Here is a 21,524-nt window from a genome sequence, read left to right as displayed (position 1 = left end):
CTGCCAATATGTTATGAGGCCTTGGTAACAATCCCCAGTCTCTGGGGAGCGCTGCCGCAGTTCAAGTGCGCACCAGACAGAGAGAAAACAATTTCTGGTGCCAATAATGCAGCACAGATGAAAAATGTTTTAATATTTGAAGCTGCTTTATGGCAGAAGCGATGACAGTGATGGACTCAATGTCAGCTTTTTTTCCTGAAATGTCATCTTTCGTCTATGAGTTTTCCCTGCTCCGGAGGCACGCAAGCTTAATGCTGGCGCGTTGCAGCCATTGATCATTGATTTTGTTCTAAATGGAAAGCTTGCCAGAAGACTAGAAATTCTGGAATTTATTAGGATTTCTTTAAGAGGCACTTTAGCTCAACAGTTCTCATTACTGTCTTTACAATGTTACTTATTTTTCTTTTTATGTCATATGATTTGTAAAGGGTTAGTACTCAGAGAACAATATACGATTAAACCATTGTGCATGCTGGAGCTGCCGGCTTAGTAAAAAGGATTCTCGGGGGGCTAAGTATATATTCGACTAGGAAAAGGCAACATGAGGCTATTTTACTGGCAAAATCTGTATTTTGCAATTTGCTGACAGGGTTGGTGCTAAATGATGTTTCAGTGGAAGTTTTGATTAAATAGGGTCACTTATAAATTAATACCTCTCAACTCTGCATAGAAAGGGCTAAACATTTTGATATTGTGACACTGGGTCCCCAAACATCCTGGGGTGGGTACCATATGCCCACAGCATGATGGAGACGGGCCCCGCTGTGCTCTGTTCTGGCTCTGGGTGAGCCAGGCAGGGTCTAAACCTTGTTACTGTGTTTACTTACAGGGACATTACTTCAGGAACGTCAGAGAAGAGTGGATCAACGCTCCCTTACCTATTACCATTTAACGTGCTCCTGCAGCTGTGTATAGGTGATCGTTCTTCATTGGGCTGAAGAGAACCCATCTGCATTAGACAGTTGGCTAACTGTTTTCCTTTTTCTGACGTGTTTCCATTGGCACAAGACTAGTTCAAACAGGTACGTTAGCTCTTGGCCGGGCTGTCCGACGTCCAGGCTTTATCACAGGGCAGGGCGCCCAGGGAACCGGAATCACCACGTGGATCAGTCTCAGCCTCCCAAACACATCACTCAGTCTAGTTGATTATGGACTTTGCTCTGGCACTGGGGCCTCGAGACCCTCTCTGAGCAGGTTGCCTGTTTGCAGAGCGCCAGCAGCCCACAGTAGCTCCTGTGGCTAGACAAAGAGAGATCTGAGGAAAGGGAGACAGTCTGGGAAGGAGGAGCAGAGAGAGAGACCCAGTCTCCCCGGGCCACATCCTGGACTGAGGACCACAGCTGCTGTGTCGAAGAAAACGTACTCCGCCCAGCCCTTGACAAAAACTGGGGCAGAATCTGTGTCTTGCGCATTTGGGTACAGCGTGACCGCTCACAGCCTGGAGACGGGACCAGCCACGTGTGAGGCTAAGATCACCAAAGGTCTGCGTCGTGGGAGGTCTTGTGCAGACGGGCCTTGCAAAGGAGCAGAGGCAAATACCGCGTGACAACCCCAGCTGCAGAGTGTGAGGGAACTCCCTGCCCTTGACCTACCAACCCTGTGCAACTCTATTGTCACTCCCACATCACTGCTGTATGACAACCATGGTGACACAGCTGCTTCCTGACCATAGGTGACTACAGCATCTCACGCCCCAGCCGCCAGAACACTCTCCTAAGCACATCCCTGCTTCCCCGACTCCTCTGCCCTCCAAGCCATTGTCCACGCAGCAGCCAGGGAGCTCCATTTAAAACATAACACAGATCACAGGACTTGCCAGCTGTAAACCCATGTGGCTTTCTGCTTCCCTCAGAGTAACAGCCAGTCATTTTTATGACCTAACAGCCCACGTGATCTGGGTCTCCGTCCTCTTTCTGACCTCATCTCACCCCTCACCCACTCCACTCCAACCACACTGGCCTCCTTGCTCATGCCCCTTCTTTCCCCAGGGCCTTTGCATGGGTGGCTCCACTGTGGACCAGCCTCCCCCAGATGGTCCCACTGCTCCTGCCCTTGCTTCATGCTAGGCTCTATGCGCAGAGTTTCTGCCAGACCGCTATCTAAAATCACAAGCGCTCTGTTTCCTCCTCCGCTGCCATCAGGTGGGGCTCACCAGGAGGCAGCAGACACAGAGATGGAGTTTGGGAGGCAAGATGTTTAAAAGGGGTCAACACCTGTGCAGAGAGGACGGCGGAAGCAGGACTGGACAGAGGAAGCAGTGGAAGTGTGATGTGGAGACTTCGGGAGCCAGCATGGCCCATGAGAGTCCCCCAGGAGCTGGAATGGCCTGGCTGTTCCAGTCCACCTTGCTCAGTTCCCAGGTGGAGGCTGGCCCAGAGAGGGCGGGACCACTGGGAGGCAGCTGTCTGCAGCTGAGGCAGATCCTGAAGGGGTCGACAGCTGGAGAAGGCAGCTGACCGCACCCCCTCAGCTGGCCAGCAAGCCCTTCCCTCCTGAAGGTGGGCCTCACCTCCGCCACACCCCACTTGGTTTTCTCCCTCGTACTTACTTCCTCCGAGACACTGCTGGGTACTCATTTGTTCATGCGAGTACTGTCCTCCTCCAGGGGGCCAGGGCCTTATCCATCTTGCTACATCTGCCGAGGCTGGAAAGAGGGGGCGGCATGGAGAGGCTGCTCAGTCAATACTTGTGGAAGAAGCGAACACTTACTGAACATCTTCAGGTACCACACCCCAGATTATTCTCTTAACAACACTTTCAGGTTGGTATTATTATCCACATTTTATACACGGGGAAATGGAGGTTTGGAGAGACAGTCAGACCGGTTCAAAATCTGACAACTGGAGAAAACAGAGCACAGATCCGGGATTCACGTTTTCAACTGCCCTGCCTGTGGAGGGGCTCAGAGCCTCGCCAGCCTGGGGCTGAGATGAGGATGCTAGACCACGGCCGTGGGGGCTAAGTACCATGGGAGGGTACAGTCCAGCAAGAGATGTAAAGGCCGGGGCAGTCCCATGCCCTTGGAGGGGCAGGGGGACAGAGCAGGCTGCCTGGAGGAGGGGCAGCGTTTGAGGCTGCCCTGGCAGTAGGTAGTTCTGGGGCCAAGCTGGGTCAGTCGGCTCTGGGGGCCTCTGCTTCCTCCTTTGTCCGCCTTCCTAAGTGAGGCGTCCTCCCCAGGATGAGGATTTCTATCAGCTACAATAGGTCCCACTGGATTTACAAGAAACAAAGAAAGGAATGAATGTTCCCATGCTGGATTCTTCCACTCTACCAAGTGTGGCTCAGTTCAACACACTTCAACAAGATGCATTTCGCACATCCATTCTTTCCCTAAATTTCCCCCATATTTTCCTCTGGGAAATTCACTCTCTCTTTTTTGTAAGGGTCTTGACGAGAGTGATAAAGAGAGGGAACATTATCTCAGCAATGCTGACTTCTTTGAATTGGAGACCCGAGCGGCAGGCCCCAAGAGTTGGAATTCATCAATCCCAGATATGACCCGAGTCAGGTTCCAGCCCAACCAGGAGCAGCTCTGGTTCTAGATTCTTCCCCAGACTGACCTTCACTTCTTTTCTTTTTCCTTTCCTTCTTCTTTACACTATCTGAGTTACTCCTGAGTTATCCTGAGATTCCTAATAGCCAGGGCATCAAGGACAATGTGATCAGTCCTACCTTCCTCATTCGTGGAAGGAGGCAGGCTTACCTGTGGGGAAATCAAGTCACCCATGCAGACAGTTGGGGGAGTCACGCAGGGCCAGCTAGACTCAGACTCTGGGTCAAATGATGCATACCACACATGCTCTCGGGAACAGCAGCAAACTGGTTGTTTGTGACCCAAATTCAGCCCAGAGATGGGCTTTCTTTGGCATACATAGAGTTTTCTTAATTGGAATTAACTTATATTAAAAATAAGGTAGTTTATATAAAATCTGAATCTCCACTATCTTTTGAAAAATTGGATCCGGCAACACCAGGCTTACATCTCCGTGTGGTGACCCGAAGCCGGTGTGAAAGGCAGGTGCCCCTTACACTGGGCCTACGCCCTCTGCTTGCACAGTCCCTGTGACATGATTCCAGGTCGGCTTCCCTCACTTATATCGTTCATATTTACATCGTTTATATGTGCTGCCAGAGGCAACACGGAAGCTCAGACAGGAGGAGCCCAGAGGGGTCACAGCATTGTGAGGTCGGGGTTGAATTTGACGGTGAAAAGGGGTTGGTTTGGGTAGAGGAGAAGGAACCAGGAGCTCCAGGCAGAAGAGATGGATGAGCCAAAGGGTGGAACCTGGCCTGTGGGGAGCCCCGCGGGTGAGCCAGAGGACGAGGTGGGAAAGCTGCCGGGCGAGTGGTCAGGGCTTGGCCTTGGTGCCATCAGGCTTAGGGTGGTGTGGCTGCTGTGGCCTCTGGTCAGGCAGGAGCTGATCTCAGGGATATCCTGAGGCTGGGACAGGGTCCACCGCAGGCCGAGCAGCCGGATTCAGCCAGCGAAGGTGCAGTTTCTGCAAGCCTGGGGTCCACGCAGGAGACTCACAGCAGTGAGTGGCCTGGAACCTGGGGAGGGGGTGACAGCACCAACAGTGTGGAGTCCGCTGGTTTCCAAAGTCAGCTCCAGCACTCAGAGAACAGCTGGAACCTAAGCAGCCCCTGCACCTCTCAGAGCCTCCTTTCCTCACTGGAGAAGTAGGAGTGATGACACCTCCCTCAGGTGGTTGTTGGGGTATTAAACAAGGTATCTGAGAAGTGCTTAGGGCGGAGTCTGAGAGGCACTGAGCACTCGATAAACACTAGTGAGAATGGAGAGGCAGTGGTTTCAGACATCGTTCCTGGGGAAATTCCAGAAACCAGTGATGGTGGCTCAAGAGGCCAGGGTTTCCTGGACTGAAAGGGCTGAGGGCACAGGGGTTCCCTGACGGAGGCAAGAAGGTAGTGCACGTCCTGGCCTGGAGGACGGCTGACTCCCATCCCACCTCTCGGCAGGCTGGCTGTGTATCATCGTCACCCTCCCGGTTTTGGTATACAGACCAACTGCTCTTCAGAGCCCAGCCCCTCCAGAAGAGGCCCCCCTGCTCACAGTGTGTTCCGTGCAGAGCGCTAGGAGGCCCCAGCCAAGGGCAGGCTCTGGAACTGGCGGCTGCAAGCCTTGCGTGGGGCATGGAAAGAGCGGCCATCACTTAGCTCCTCCGCACCCAGAAGCTACCAAGGGCCTCCTCTGCGCTGGGCCTCTAGGAGACCGCAGGAATAGATGATGCAAATGTGCCCTGAAGCAGCCCTGTGGGTCCTTGTCCTCCTCAATTGCAACACAGCTAGGACCGTCACAAAGTCCTAACATATAAAATGCACCTAATTCAAAATGAATGGCTTCATAATCACATAATTTTTAACATTTGCATTATTTCAAATTTCACATAAAATGAGACTGCTAATATTTTTATCACAGTATTTTATATTTACATTAAACGCAACCGTGGTGTATTTTCATATCATCTCCCTGTATCAGTCTTTTAGCTTCTAGAAGACCAAAACTCCGCATTAAAGAACTAAGAAAGCATATGGGCTACACAGATGAGAACTATGGATGGAATCAGCCTCTGAGTTATCTACATCATAATGTGGATTAGACACTAAAAATAGCAACATGGGGGCTGGCTCGGTGGCATAGTGGTTAAATTCACATGCTTCACTTTAGCTGCCTGGGGATCACGGGTTCGGATCCTGCCCATGGACCTGCCCACCAATCATCAAGCCATGCTCTGGCAGCATCCCACATATAAAATAGAAGATTGACACAGACGTTACTTTAGGGCCAATCTTCCTCACCGCCCCCCCCCAAAAAAAACCCAACATGACTTGGGGTAGGCCTTGCAACTAGCAATATGATAATGATCCAATCACTGCCTCTCTGCCTCAGTTTCCTTATTTTGGAATGAGTGAAACCATGGTAGTCTCTAGGATTTCTTCTCATTCTGACATCGTGGAGTCTGTGGGGAGGTGAGCATTCCTGGCCCTGAGCCAGGGGCTGGGAGAGCAAGGCTTCTAGTGACCAAGGGTGAAGTCGGGCATGAATGCCCAGGGCTCCGAAGGGAGGGAATCGCACCAAAGGAACGGCTGGGCAGGACGGTAGGTGACGTTTGCGTAGAGCCCAGCATGAAGCAAGGGCAGGAGCAGTGGGACCATCTCGGGGAGGCTGGTCCACAGTGGAGCCACCCATGCAAAGGCCCTGGGGAAAGAAGGGGCATGAGCAAGAAGGCCAGTGTGGTTGGAGTGGAGTGGGTGAGGGGTGAGTAAAGGCAGACACGGCCAGATGGGGTGGAAAGGGTCACTGGCGGGACAGGGGGTCTGGCATTTTGCACATTAATGAGTGCATCCCAGACCCCCGGCGTCTGTGTTTGGAGAGGTTCCTGAACTATCGGTAAGCAGCAAGACCCCCAGCCCACGAGGGGTGCATCTGCTGGAGGGGGCCATGGGAGGGCGGGGAGGCCGTCTGGGTCTCCTAGAGCCGACAGAGGGTGGACCTTCCAGGACAGCTGAGTTTTCTAGTGCTAGAGGGAGTGAGAACCACAAACTTGCAGCCAAGTCTGCGGGAAAGTGGAAATAGCTCAGCCCTAGTGAAATAGAAATTCATAAGGGTCCTTAATCACATCCTTCAAGATGAATTAAAGAAGATCTGGTGACAGGTTACACCAAACAAAGATAAATGTTTCTCAGAGATGTTCATGAGACGCATTGATGAGAGAGGAGATGGACAAAGGGATGCTTTGTGTAGAGCCCCAAAGAACAGCCACTGCCCAACAGGGTCTCTCCAGACTCTCCCCCAAATCCAGCCCGTGTGGGTGGGGCGATGGGCTCCCCACGATGCCTTGGTTGGGATGTAATCACCAACCATCCCTTATCTATTAACCAATCCCATTTGCTGACTGGGTTGCTCATGAAGTCCTCTTGCTTTAATTAGCATGTCTCAGATGAAGAGTAAACAAACGTTCTAAGAAACTATTATGACATAAAGTTGATTTTTCAGTTACTCAACTGCTACGCTGTGGATATGGTGAATTTAGAATTAAATGCCTCTCTCAGAGGCTTTAATGATCTCAGTCAAGAACGTTTTGATTAAATTAAAGCTATTGAAAATGTGTTTTTTGAAAAAAGAGTGTGAACAAAACATCCAGGAGAGAGTCAGTTTCCGGGCCCCAGACTCCTCGCTTCCAAGGCAGGGCTGGGACGGGAGAGAGGAGAGAGAGAGTGGGGCCGTCCTGGGGGACTGAGGCAGGGCTTATGGCAAAGACCATTACAACTGCCATCACAGAGACTCAGAGAGCTGGGGTCTTAGCCGGGTCCCTAAGCAGAGCATCTAGGACTCTTCAAGTAATTTATGGACGAGATGTTCTCACTAGGCTGTGACACTGTGTGTGAAGCATGGGGGACCGGGAAAAAGGCAGGCAAAGCTGTGAACCCAGCTGGAGTCCAGCCTCGGCCAGATCTCACAGGGAGCTCTGGAGCCTGAATGGCGCCATAGAGTTGTCCTGCCCCAGGCAAGGGCTTTTGCAGCCCTCCATCAGTTAGTCGTTGGATGGAGACCCCCGTCCCCAAGGAGAGTATAGCCTCCCAGGTGTTTCTAAGTGAGGAGGAGGGTGAGTCTCCAGCAAAGGGAGCAGGTGTGAGACTTCAGAAGCCCTCCCCCCACAGCAGCTGGGGATGGGTGTACCCACCAGTTTGGCAAAGGGATTGGGCAGGGCTCCAAAGCCCCCATAGCAGTTGGCCACACCAGGTAACAGTGTGCTTTGGTGAACATCCTTTGTACGTAAATATCACTTTATTTTCCCAAAGAACTCCCACTGTCACAGTCTCATCTCATCTCCTTCCAAAGCCCAGGAAAGAGTAAGAACGATCTACAAGGTAGCCTCTACATTGCAGGTGAAGACTCAGAGGTCCAGAGAGGTTAAGCAATGTTCTGAGGCCACCCAGCAGAGCGGGGCAGGGGTGGGCCTTCTGCTGGTAGCCATATCTCTTCCCATCATGCTGCATCTCACCAGAGAAGCTCCTGAGAGGATGTGACGGGGCCCCAGGGGCTCTTCAGGCTGGAGTCTGAGACTCCCCAAGTGTTGGATGAGTTTGACGGTCAAAGGGCGTCCAGATTGATGGGTTTATGGTGGTCCTGCTGATGGCAGGGAAAGAGGACTTGAGGGTCACTCAAAGAGGCCACAGATTTGGAGTGTGATATGTTTCCCATTTATGCCCAAATGCTCTCTCCTTGAGCAGAAGCACAAACTGAGCAACGTGACCTCCACGCAGCTGTCCTCCGATGCTGAAGTCCTGGGAGCAGCACATCCCACCCACCTCAAAACCCCCCTCAAGAGAGACTGCTCCCTCTTTCTGGTATCTTCTCCTCCCTTCTCAGCTGTCCTGCACCCTGGCTTTTCACATAGTTAGCACTTTTCAGATATACTCACCTCCGGCCTTCTCAGGGAGAATTGCCCTGACCCTCCGCGTGCACTGCCCCAGGTCTATGCCGGCGTCCGCTGCCGGCTGCCCCTCTAGCTCCAGCCCCTGTTTCCTTCCCAGCAGCCAATGGTCTTCACTACACCAGGCAGATTGATGGCTTTCCCCATTGGACTTCTTTTTCTAACCGCCTTTTTAAGGTGTACAATAAGAGTACATATTTAAAATGCACAACTTGACAAGTGTTGACGTATGTATACACTTGTGACACCATCACTACAATGAAGAAAGTGAACATACTGTCCCCTCTAAACGTCGCCTCGTGCCCCTTGGGATCCCTCCCTGCTCCCCAGCCCGGGGCAGCCACGGGTCTGCTTCCTGTCACTACAGGCCAGTCTCCATTTTCTAGAGTTTTATATAAAGGCAATCGCACAGTATGTCCTCTTTACTCACATGGCTTCTTTTATTCACACAATTATTTTAGATTCTTTCATGCTGGTGCACATTTCAGGGGTTTGTTCTTATTTCTTTCTGAGTAGAATTCCATTGCGTGGATTTGGCGTAGTTTGTTTGCCCATTTATCTGTTGGCGGGCATTGGGGTTGTTCGAATTTGAGGTTGTATAAAGATGCTGCGAACGTTGTGTACATGTCCTTGTAAGGACGTATATTTCCTTTTCTCTTGGTTAAATACCCATGAGTGGAACCGCCGAATCACACATAAACGTAGGCTTAACTTTCTAGGAAGCTGTCAAACTATTGGACGAAGCGGTTGAACGTTTGACATTCCCACCAGCATGTGAGGGTCCTGCTTCCTCCACAGTTTTGATAGGATCCGTCTTTGTTATTTGAGCTGTTCTGCAAGATGTGTAGTGGTCCCTCACTGCGGTTTTAATTTGCATTTCCCTAATGACTGATGACTTAGAACAACTTCTCATGTGCTTATCTGCCATCTACGTTTCTTCTTTGGTGAAATGTCTGCTCAAATGTTTTGTCCATTTTTAATGGGTTGTTTGTTATTGTTGAGTTTTGAGAGCTGTTTACGTATTCTGGATGTAAGTCTCTTATCAGATATGTGCTTTGCGAAGATCTTCAAGCGTGTGACTTGCCTTTTCCCTCTCCCGACAATGTGTTGTGAAGAACAGACGTTAATTTTGATAAAGGAGAAGTTGTCAATTTTCTCTTCTACGGATTGTGCTATTGTATCATATCTAAGATATTTTTGTTTAATCCAAGGTCACAAAGATTTTTCTCCTAGATATTTTATAGTTTTACATTTTAAATTTGGGTCTATGCTCCATTTTGAATTAATCTGGTGTGTGGATCCAAATTCATTTTTTTGCCATGAATAGTCCATTGTTCCAGCTCCACTTGTTGAAAAGATTACTCTTTCTCTAGTGCATTGCTTTTGCTCCTTTGCAAAAATTCGTTGTCTGTGTATGTATAGATCTATTTCTGGACTCCCAAGTCTCTTCTCTCCATCTATTTGTCTATCTTTATGCCAATGCCATGTGGTTTTGATTACAGTAGCTTTACAGTAATTCTTGAAATCAGATAGCATTTACTTTCCAGCTTTGTTCTTTCTTTCCACAGTTCCTGCGACTATTCCAGGTCCTTTGAATTTCTGTATCAATTTTAGAATCAGCTTGTCGATGTCTACAAATAGCCTGCTAAGATTTTGATTGATTGAGATCTCATTAAACCAATTTGGAAGAATTGACATCTTAATAATATTGAGTCTCTGAGCCATGAGCATGGTCTATAGCTCTCCATTTATTCAGGTCTTCTTTAATTTCTCTCATAATATTTTGTCGCTGTCCATGTACATGTCTTTTGTCAGATTTATGACAAAGTATTTCATATTTTTGATGCTATCGTAAATGGTATTTTTAAAGATTACAATTTATGACTGTTCGTTGCTAGTATATAGAAAGAAAATTCTCTGTTGTACATTGCTCTTATATTCTCAAACTTACTAATTTTGTTGGCTTTTTTGTAGATTCCATCAGATTTCTATACAGCGATTATGTTGTCGAATGTGGACAGTTTTACTCCTTCCTTTCCAATCTGGGTGCCCTCTAGCCCCCAGGCCCTGGGAGTGCAGCCACCATAGATAGCTCCACATGTCGTCCGGGAGCCTAGCGGGCGCCTGCCCACGGCAGGGCTTGGGATTTGCTCATAGCAGAAGCGAGGAGCACAAGGACGCTCTGCGCATTCCTCCCAGGCGAGGTGCGATAACTTGAAGGTATCTACCTGACACCAAAGCAAGCAGTTGCGAAGTGAAAATTTCAGAAAGTAAGCACGATCGTTTGGCATGATATGAACAAAACATCCACTTAGACATCTGTTGTTTGAACCAATTTAATTACCTATCTATCCATCTATCTATCTATCTATCTATCTATCTATCTATCTACGACATAGTTCAGAACTCAGTAAATCAGGGCATGTGTGTAAATACATTGCCTTGGCCCAGAGATGTGTTTTTCATCACTGTGTGGTCTTAAGAATACTCCCTGGGTTGAGGTCTGGGTTTCACATCTACTTCTTTGTGGCCCAGGAGACATTGTCATTCTGTAGACGCAGGGAGCATCCTTGTTCTACAAGGCCAGTCAGTTATTCAAGGCATATTTGGGGGGCTGTTACTGTCTACTAGTCTGTTATGTTCATTGTTGTTTCTCAAGACATGACCTAAATTTCCTGCTCTCATGGAGTCTACTTCTTTGTGAAGGACACAGAGGGACAATAAACACATCTATATCTATGTCCTTATGTGTATGCATATCCATATCCATAGCCACATCTGTACCTCCAGCTCATGAGAGGCAATGAGAGGGTCTAGAAAGGAGCCTAACACACGGGCATTCACCAAGTTGCTCAGGCTAAAAACTTTAGAATCATCCTTGATTCCTTTTTTCCCTCAAACTCACACCCAGAGTCATTTGCAAAGATGAGGAAGACTGAGCTGAGGTTCTGAGAGAAGAAAACAAGAGTTAAGTTTTACATATGGCAAGTCTGAGATGCCTAAAAGATATCCCAGTAGGCAGTTAGTCAGAAGGTCCTGGAGTTGAGAGGAGAGATTGGAGTTAGGTCAGAAATTGGGGAGTCATCGGCACATGAAAACCATGGGACAGTCTGAGTGGCTCAGAGCGGGTGTATGGGAGCAGAGGACAGCACCTGTAGCACGATGGCATTAAGAGATTGGAAGAGAAAGAGAAAGGACCAGCAAAGAAAAGAAGGATCGATCAGCAGTTTAGAAGAAAATACACGTGAGATCTGTCTTTAAGATACTTGAAGAAAGAACTTTAAGAAGGAGGTGTCTTCAACTCTTCCAAACGCAGACTAAGAACTGATGATTAGATTGGACAACATGGAAACCACTGGGAACCCTGAGGGCAGCGGTTTTGATGACAGGGTGGTGTAGAAAGCCATCTGGCACCTGAGGGTTGGCCAAGTCTTGGAGGGTGTGAGAACCATGGATCACTCACAGAGCACCTCATACTTCCTATCTCATGTTCCAAACTGGTAAACGGGTTCCATTGGAATGGAGTCTGATGGAATATTGTCATCTAACTCATGATGACTGATGATTCACTCAACTTGGGAATTGCTGTTTCAGTGGTGTAAGTTCACCTTTCCACAGCTTTTACAAGAAAAAAATCAGAGCAATAAAGGTCTTTTGATTGTTTTCTTACATAAGTAGTGAAGGATGAAAATAAAAGCTCATATTTTAGAGTACTTTTACTGAAGTGTAAACTTATTTAATCCTCTTAACTCTCAGGAGGTAAATGCTTATCACCCCATCTTACAGACATGGAAGCTAAGCCACAAGGAAGTGACGTGACTTGCAGGCCGGGACTGGAACTCAAGCTTCTCCCTCTGGAGTCAGCCTCTGACTCCAACAGCAGGTCTGCCTGGGAGAGCAGGCTCGGGTGCCGGTGTCCCTTGGTGGTGTAGCTCTCATTCCTTGACGCCTACACAGTTCTGCGCTGAGACCACCTAGAGAGATCACGTTAAAATGTCGTGGTAACGTTACATCTCCTGTGATTATATTTCTTTATGATTTGAAATGGTCAGTGGCCCAGTTTAATATTTCATTTTTGTTTTCTTTCTTTTTATTGAGATAAAATTGACATATAACCTTTTTTGTTTCCACTCAGCAAAGGCTCATTGCAGGGATCTGTATGTTAGGCTCAGAGCTAGCGGACACATTAATGGACTCATTAAATGGATGAGGAATGCCTCCCAATCCTGAGAAGCTCAGGGTCTACAACTTGGGGAAATATGCAAAGTATCTGAAGAAGCAAGCTTCTCGCTGGTGATACAGACAGAGCCCCGAGGTTAGGACTGGGAGGGCCACCTCCAGAGACTTTCAGCAAAAGTCACAAACTTTCCCGGTAAAGGGTCAGACAGCAAATATTTCACACTTCATGGGCCATGTGGTCTCTATCACAACTACTCAGTTATGCTGTGCTAGTGAGAAAGTGCCTGTAGACAACACGTAAACAAGTGAGCATGTCTGTGTGCCAATAAAACTCCACTTCTGGGGGCCGGCCCCATGGCTGAATGATTAAATTCGCGTGCTCTGCTTTGGTGGCCCAGGGTTTTGCCGGTTCTGATCCTGGCGCGGACAAGGCACCACTCATCAGGCCACACTGAGGCAGCATCCCACATAGCACAGCCAGATCTATGCAACTATGTACCGGGGGGCTTTGAGGAGAAGAAGAAGAAGGAAAAAGAAGATTGGCAACGGATGTTAGCTCAGGTGTCAATTTAAAAAAAAAAAACAAGACTTTAATTATGGACATTGAAATATGAATTTAATATAATTTTTACGTGGTAAGAAATATTAATCTTATTTCCTCTCTCTTCTCATTTAAAAATGTAAAAACCATTCTTAGCGCATAGGCCATATGAAAGAGGCGGCAGGCCAGATTTGGCCCACAGGCTAGAGTTCGCTGACCCCTGTCTTACAGGCTAACAATGATCAAGGACTGGTCTTAGGAATGCGGGCAAGCACTGGCGGAGGCTGGGACCTAAGAGAATCAAGGAGCCATAAAGAGCAGCGCCTCGACCCCGTTGTCCTAGAGAGAATGGTCCCCAATTGAGGGTCTGGGTTGTAAGCTTTGATATAGCTTTCAGAGGGTACAAATGATTTCATTTCACACTTATTATTGAAGCATATCCATGTTCCTCTCATCACTTTTATTCAGTAATTCTGTAACAATTGGGGTCCTTTCATATGCAAGTGACAAAAATTTAATACAAATTGGTTCAATGGAAGAAAAAGAAATTGGTTAGCTCACATAAGTGGAAAGTGTGAATGTATATGGCTTCAGGTATGGCTGGATACAGATACTAAAACAAAATGACCAGGGATCGGTCTCTGATCCTCTCCATCTCTTGGCTCTGATCTTCTCCACCTTGGTTTCACATCCATTTCTGGGCTTACAGCGTCCTCCTAGTTGGCAACCACAGCGGAAAGAAGGCAGCTTATTCTCAGTAGTGTCACCCAAGTCTCATTGTCCTGGCTGCAGTCTCATTGTCCTGGCTTAGGCGGCACGTGTATCTCTGAACTGATTAGTTTAGCGGCTTTAGCGGCTGTGGGGATGAAATGCTGTGATCGGTTCCATGTCCACATCCCAACCCTGGTTGGGAAAGAAGGAAGGAAAATCCCTCCCAAATATATGGACTGAGAAGGGAATATACAGGGAAGGGGTGGGCGGCAAATGAAATGGAGGCATTCTCTGCAAAAGAAAGTGGGATGGAGTCTGGCCAGGTGAAAAACAAACAGCAGACGTCCGTTACAAACGCTTTCTTGAGAGGGAGCGTGATGCACTGGCAGCTGGAGGCTGAAAGCGGACGCGGTCCCAAGATTATCCAAGCAGGCAGGAGGGTACCACACATGCGGACTTCATTTGGTTGCTCTTGAGACAGAGAACAGACCAAGAACCGACACACTGAGGAGCTGTGGTGGTCCTTGGACTTCTGAATTTGATACCTCAGCATAACATCAAAGGGAATCTGGAGACCCCCTCGGGCGGCCAGGGGTTCCTGTTGCTAAGTAAAGGACAGGGGAAAATAGCACAAACTCTCATCTGATACTGCCACCATCTCATAGCAGAAAGACCCTCTTCACACCCCCAAAGTAGCCCGCAATGTACTCTGAACAAAAAGGATGGCCGGTCACAAGGAAGGACAGTTGGGGACTGCCACAGGTTGGGTTCCCTGAGAAGCAGGCTCTGAGATGGGAGTTAGGGTACAGCACGTTGTTGAGGGAATGCTGCTGGGCTCAAGGTCTGTGGGGAGGGAAGACCTGGATGGGCTGGGGGAGAAATGGGGCTGCTGTGCAGTCTCAGCAAGGTGTCAGCCAGCCTGCAGGAAGCTCTGGAGCTGAGTGGCCTTCAGCGTTGTCCTGAGCTGGGGCCGTGGGCTGCACCTTCATATACCTGTCAATCAGTCCTTTCATGGAGCTGCTTCAGGGGACCAGGCATGACCTGGGCTAGGCAGCTGTCTCCAGCCGAGGTAATTCCTAAAGAGGGCTGATAATGGAAGACTGGGGGTCCACAGCCTTCCCAGCAGCTGGGGGAACAAAGGGCCTGCAGCACAGCCTCTGGCATAGCAACTGAACCCTACCTCATCTGTGTGCATGAAGCTAAGATTACAGACACACACACACACATACTGCCCTTCTCTTAGGACAAGCGCTCTGCCAGCATTCATTAACTCTCCCGGTTAGCCACACTTCATTTGTGCTTTGGGAACCCCCACTCTCCCCACCTCACTCCATGTAGTTGGGGTGCATCAGGTCCAAACCCCTAGCTCCAGGGTGAACTCAGTAACCCAAGCCTGGCTAGTCAGAGCATCCCCACCTCTCCACCCAGCCTTGCCTCAGTCACAGGGTGGACTTGGGTGTGGGCATGTGGCCAAAGTCATGCCAAGGAAAGTCGGCTCCTGAGACTATTGGAGAAGAGCCTCTTTCTTTCCACTGGCACTGTCCACCTGGTGGGTGTCAGCCTGGGGCCATAAATGGGGACCATCCACCAAGAGTGAAGCAGAACTGAGATATGGAGAAACATGGCTTTCTTTCTTTCCTTTTTCTGGCTGTTCTTGAGATATTTTTATTGTGGTATAATTTACATATGGGAAAGTGCACAAATCTTAATTGTGCAGCTCAGTGCAATTTTACATAGTTATACACCTGTGAACCACCGCCCAGACCAAGATAGAGAATATTTCAGCACCCCAGAAGGTTCCCTCGTGTCTCCTGCAGAACACTCCCAAGGATAAGTGCTATTTTTGAATTTCATATAAATAAAATCACTCACACGAAGCCGCACTGTGTGCTGGAGTCCTTCACGCACACGCTAGCCCAGGAGACTCACCCAGGTCGTGGCGTTGTTTTAGGGGTGTTTTCTTTGGTATGGTATTTCCCTACATGAATCTATTCCACTTCATCTACCTGCTCTGCTCTAATGGACCTTCAGGTTGTCTTTAGGTTCTGGCTGCAATGAATGAATGAAGCTGCCATGGACAATCTCGTGTATATCTTCTGGCGAACGTGAGCCTTCAGTGCTATTGGGCTCAGACCTAAAAGTGGAATTGCTCTGGATAGGGTTTGTATTTGCTCAGCTTCAGCAGATACTGCCCAGCAATTTTGCAAAGTGGTTGTGCCAAGTTACGCTCCCCTCCAGCAATGCATGAAAATCCCTTCCACTCCCCATCCTGGCCACAGTTGGTAATGCCAACAAAACTTGGCTTTCGGATGACAACGCTTGATGTCACTTGAGCTCCTCGATCAAACTATATTTGAAACTGAATGACACCTGGACTTTCTCAGTTAGCTGACCAGGTACATCTCTTCTCCCCATTCAACCAGATTGCTCTGGGTTTCTGGAACTTACAATCGCAAGCGTCCCGACTGACATAACCAGTGAAACATTCAATAGAGGTTGGCTCAGTTCTGGTGTCTGGGACTCCCTGGCACAGAAGGAGGATGGCTTTCAGTGGAGCTGGAAAGGGACTCCCCCGCGGGTGGGAAGGTGGGAGATGGGGAACCTTGCGACGGTCACCCAACGCCGAGAGTAGGAGGTTCTAGGTGTGTGGCTGCTGTACATAACTTGCCTCAGACTGGATTTAAAGCACCAGAAGTCTTGCACAGCCAAATGGAAGGTTCTCACTAAGGTCCACGTGGGCTTCCCTCTGGGTAGCTAGACAGCTAAAATGTGCAGTCTTGGCCAGGTGCAAGCCATGATGGGGAAGACAGGGCGATCTGGCTTTCCGTGAGGCGCTCTCTGCTGTGTCGGGGTCCACCAGCAGGCTCCCCCGGAGTGAGGAGTCTCCTGAGGGGCGAGAAGCGGGCCAGGATGGGTTGACGAGGCTGATTCATCAACCCGGAGCCACATGCAGAGCCAGGCTGGGTAGGTGCTGCGGAGACAGATGGGACGAGAAACAGCAGCCCTGGAGGCCTCTCTAGCCCTGGAGGCCCAAGAAACCAGGGAGGATAAGCAGCATCTTGCTGGCTCCCTCGATGGCCTCAGGGCTCGGCCTGCAGGCACCTGGAATTCCTCTCCGCCTCCACTCATGGCACAGAGAGCTGCATTTTCCAAGGACTTCCTCAGTTGTCATCCTTCAGCAACCTTAGGGCAACCCTGTGAGTCAAGCCAGGAAGGCATTATGATTCCCATTTTACAGATGAGGAAACTGAGGGTCAGAGAGGACAAGTGAGGTCTCAGACTCCAAGTCCAGAGCATTATCCTCCAACAGGTAGGGCTGCTTTCTTCAGGGGCCTAGACTCGCATGGGCACTCTGTGGAGGGCCTTCTGGACCAGTCACCAAGTAGAGCCCACGTGGTCGTGGGTGAAGGGAAGATTGTTAGGACTGCTGGGAACACTTTTGGGGGGCTGTGAAGACTGGAGGCAAACACAGGTAGACCAGGGAGGTGGGCTCCCAGGCCCTGGGCAGGCCCTGGGGTGTTGGAGGACAGAGAGGCCTGAGAGCAGAGAGAGGGCCTGGAATGTCCCAGGTGTGCTCCACGGACAAGGCGGAGTGCTCCTCAGGACCTGCGGAGGGAGGTCCTTCCCGCAGCCTAACACCCAGCTGAGTATGAAGATGCAAACACAGGAAGGCTCTGAGTCACCTCAGATGGCCAGACTGAGTCGAGGGCCAAGGCTGCCTGGAAAGCCATCTGCTCTCCTGGGAGCCCAATTACCCACGACTCAAGGCAGGGAGCCCTGTAGGGACAGAAGGAACCCACCGTCCGCAGAACCCCCTCATTCTCTGAAGGGCCGGTGAACACCAGCAGGAGGGGCTGACAGTGTTGGTGAAGAATGAAATTGCGGCGGCTGTGCGATGCTATAAATATTTGGTTTGAAACAGCAGAGACATTCGAGATAAAAGTTAAATAGAAATAAAAGCAGTCGGATGTTTATTATATGTTGCCATAAAATTCAAGAGCAGCCTAAAAAGGCAGATCAGGATTTGTTTAACAAATAAGAGGGGAGAATGAGGGGTAGAGATTGGATGGCGGGAGGGTGTATTTGCTGTAATTTGGACAAAGATGGAAGCCAAGTAGGAGTGACTCGGCCCACAGACCCGGGGGATGCATGTCAGATGGCTGAGAATCCTGTGGATTCCCTCAGGTCTCAGGGCCTAACGGAGACCCGCAAGTCCCCTGGCTCTCTGCGTTCCCTGCCTGCCGGAGAGGGGCAGGCCCGAGGGTAGAGCAGGGTGGGATCATCACGGGGTGGGGGGATGCTCTCTGATGGTAGCGCAGTGCCCAGAGGGTAGGCTGAAGAGGAGACAGTGCTGACTTTATGAGGCTGATGGCACATTATTTCAGTTTCACCATCTCATTCATGGCCATTCCTCCGAAGTGTCATCAGGTGTTGGAGTCCCAGAATAACACAGCCGGAAGAGACCTTGGAGAGTCCACGCTAGTCCAGGGGCAGTGAACTTTGTAAAAGTCCAGCTAGTAAATATTTTTGGCTTTGTGAGCTATTCCATCTCCCTCACAACTACTCTGCCATTGTAGCATGAGAGAGCCATTGAGAAAGTGTAAATGAATGCTCGTGGCTGCATTCAATAAAGCTTTATTTAGAAAAACAGGTGGTGGGCCAGATTTGGCCTTTGGGCTATAGTTTGCCGAGTCCTGTTCTAATCTAATCTTCATTTTATAGGCAGGGAGACCGAAGTTCAGAGAGGCAAAGAAACTATTCCAAAGTCTCCCAGCCAACTAATGATGGAGCTGGGAGAAGGACTCAGGACTCCCTGGCACTTGTTCATCATGTTCCGTTGCATCTGGGCAGCACTGCATCCATCAAGAATCTTTGGCCAAGCTTCAGTCTTAATACCAAATTGCACCGGGCTTGCTATTAGGCCAAAGGTCAGAAGGGGTGGAATGGACAGATAAATGTGAACTGACAGGCTTTGTCCATTCCTAAAATTAAAATAGGAGATATATTTCTTCTGATCTGTTGAGTTGCCATTTGCTGTATTTTTGATGGAAAACCATGCAAACGGCAGCTCCAGGGGCCCGATCCCTGGTAATATTCTAAGTGTGATAAACAGGGTTGGGAGAATCTGTGGTTTGTGATACGGTGATCACAGTATTATTTGAATGTCAGTGCTCAGGGCAGTGTAGGGTCCCTGGTAGAAGGCTGTGGACCACAGGCATGTTTTCCCTCCTGGAATTTGGTTACTGATTGGCAACTTTGGGAGAAATATCTTTAAAAGAAATTACGTAAAGAGAATTGTAGTAGGTTTGATGCTGGCCAACCACATGATATGTGCAAGTTCCAGAACCTGTGGATATGACCTTATTTGGAAAAAGGATCTTTGCAGATGTAATTAAGGATCTTGAGAGGAAATCATCTTGAACTATCCAGGTGGGTCCTAAATCCTATGACAATGTCCTTATAAAAGACAGAAGAGGGGCCGGCCCGCGGATAGTGGTTGGGTTCATGCACTCTGCTTCAGCAGTCCTGGGTTCGCAGGTTCAGATCCCAGGTATAGACCTACACAACGCTCATTAGGCCATGCTGTGGTGGCATCCCACATAAAATAGAGGAAGATTGGCACAGATGTTAGCTCAGTGACAATCTTCCTCAAGCAAAAAGAGAAAGACTGGCAACAGGTGTGAGGTCAGGGTCAGTCTTCCTCAAAAAAAAAAAAAAAAAAAGGCAGAAGGGGAGAAAACTCACAGAGAGAAGAGGAGAAGCCCACATGAAAATGGAGGCAGAGACTGGAGTTAGGCAGCCATGAGCCGAGGAATGCCTGGGGCCACGAGGAACTGGGACAGGCAGAAGAGCATTCTCCCCAGAGGCTTCGGAGGGAGCCTGGCCCTACACACACCTTGATCTCACACTTTGGCCTCCAGAACTGTGAGAGAATACATTTCTGTTGTTTAAAACCACCAAGTTTGCAGGAATTTGTTACGGCAGCCACAGGAAACCAACACAGGAATTTGACAAAGAAACCTAAATTTGGCAAAGAAAAGGCAAAAGGCACTGAGAGAGGAGGGCAGAGCTTCACGAGCAAAGGGCCGAAGCTTTTTGGAAATAGACAATCTAGCAAAGGCATCTGGCGGTCTACGGCTGAAGCGGCACACTGATGTGAGGAGAGGCGCTGAATGCCCCATCCAGAAAGTACTGTGTCTCCAAATGGAGGTCCTCCCAGGCCTCAGGTAGAGGGCACAGACTCAGGAGGGTCTGCATCACGCTGCCTCCAAACGCGGCAGGCATCCCAGCTCCAAAGACCAGAATCCAAAGCCACATGCACTGGACCAGAGGGTCGCAGATTGTCCGTTCCCACCCCAGAACAGTTCCACAGCTTGCAGTGGGTTAGCGCCAGCCCTGTGGCTCTCTTGGCACAGGAAAGGCTTTCATCACTGAGTGCAGGATTTGGGACTGTGTTCCCGTGCCTGCAGCAGGTGATTCTGAAACTCCGTGGGAGAGGAGGCAAGAGGAGAAATCAGGGAAGACGGTGCATGCCAGCGCAGGAGAGGGAGCTAATTCAGGGGGACAACAGGAGGACCAGTGAAAAATGTAGTCAAAGCACTTAGCATCAAGAGAGTAATCTCTTCGATGCTCTGCCCCCTTCAGTCCCACCCCAGGTGTATTGGGGCTATTTCCCTGCCTGCTCAGACGCCTAAACTTCCCACCACACCCTGGATGCATGCTTCCTTACTTAAAACCAGCTCCTGGCGGCACGACTTGAGGCACAGTTACATTTCTATCCCCCCAAAGCACAGTCACGAGTTGGGCACAGAAAGCCTGAATTAACACGCTATTCACTTATCCACAGAGGCGTACCGAGCACCTTCATTCCAGCCCTATCCTGGGGCTGGGTGACAGACATCCACAGGAACGGCAAGTCCCCTGCCCTCAAGAAGCTTACAGAAACACTTTTTTAAAAAGACAGTTTCAGCTATTGATACAAATGTGATGAAGCAAGTACAGCAGGAAGGTGGCAGGGGGACGGCCTAGGGTGCCAGAGACAGCATCTTTGAGGAAGTAACATGCACTCTGAGAACCACGGTTGAGAAGGGGCCACCTTGTGGGTTTGGGGATGGAGAGTGTTCCAGGCAGAGAGCAGAGCATGTGCAAAGCCTTGAAGAGGGAGGCACTTGGTAACTGACACTTGCAGCTCAGTGAGCTGGTGGGCAGGACGACGAGGAAGGAGTGGGGGGTGGGGAAAGGCTTTGGAAAGCACTGGATTCACTCTGACAAGACAGCAACACACCAGAGGGATGGGGGGCACGTGGCACGATCTGATCTGCATTTTGAAGAAATCATGCTGGCTGCTGTTGGAGGGAGTGGAGACCCCAAGGCCAGTAAGGACACTGCAGAAGCCACCAGATCAGACGCTGGAGGCTTGGGTTAGGGGGGTGGCCGTGGCTGGGGAGAGGGTGGATTTGGGATCTATACTGGCGGGTTGATTTTCATAAACTCCTTTGGAGCTGGTCAGCTGGGGCATTGTACCTCCATTCTTGCATCCCACACCCACTGCTGGCTGTTCTTTCTGTGACTTGTCATCCCTCCTTGCAAGGAAGGCCCAGCCCCAGGGCCGCTTGTTGCAGAGTTTTCCCTTCCTG

This window comes from Equus caballus, chromosome 10 (assembly GCF_041296265.1).
Source record: "Equus caballus isolate H_3958 breed thoroughbred chromosome 10, TB-T2T, whole genome shotgun sequence".
In the NCBI taxonomy this organism is placed as follows: Eukaryota; Metazoa; Chordata; class Mammalia; order Perissodactyla; family Equidae; genus Equus; species Equus caballus.
This window is presented reverse-complemented; position numbering follows the sequence as displayed.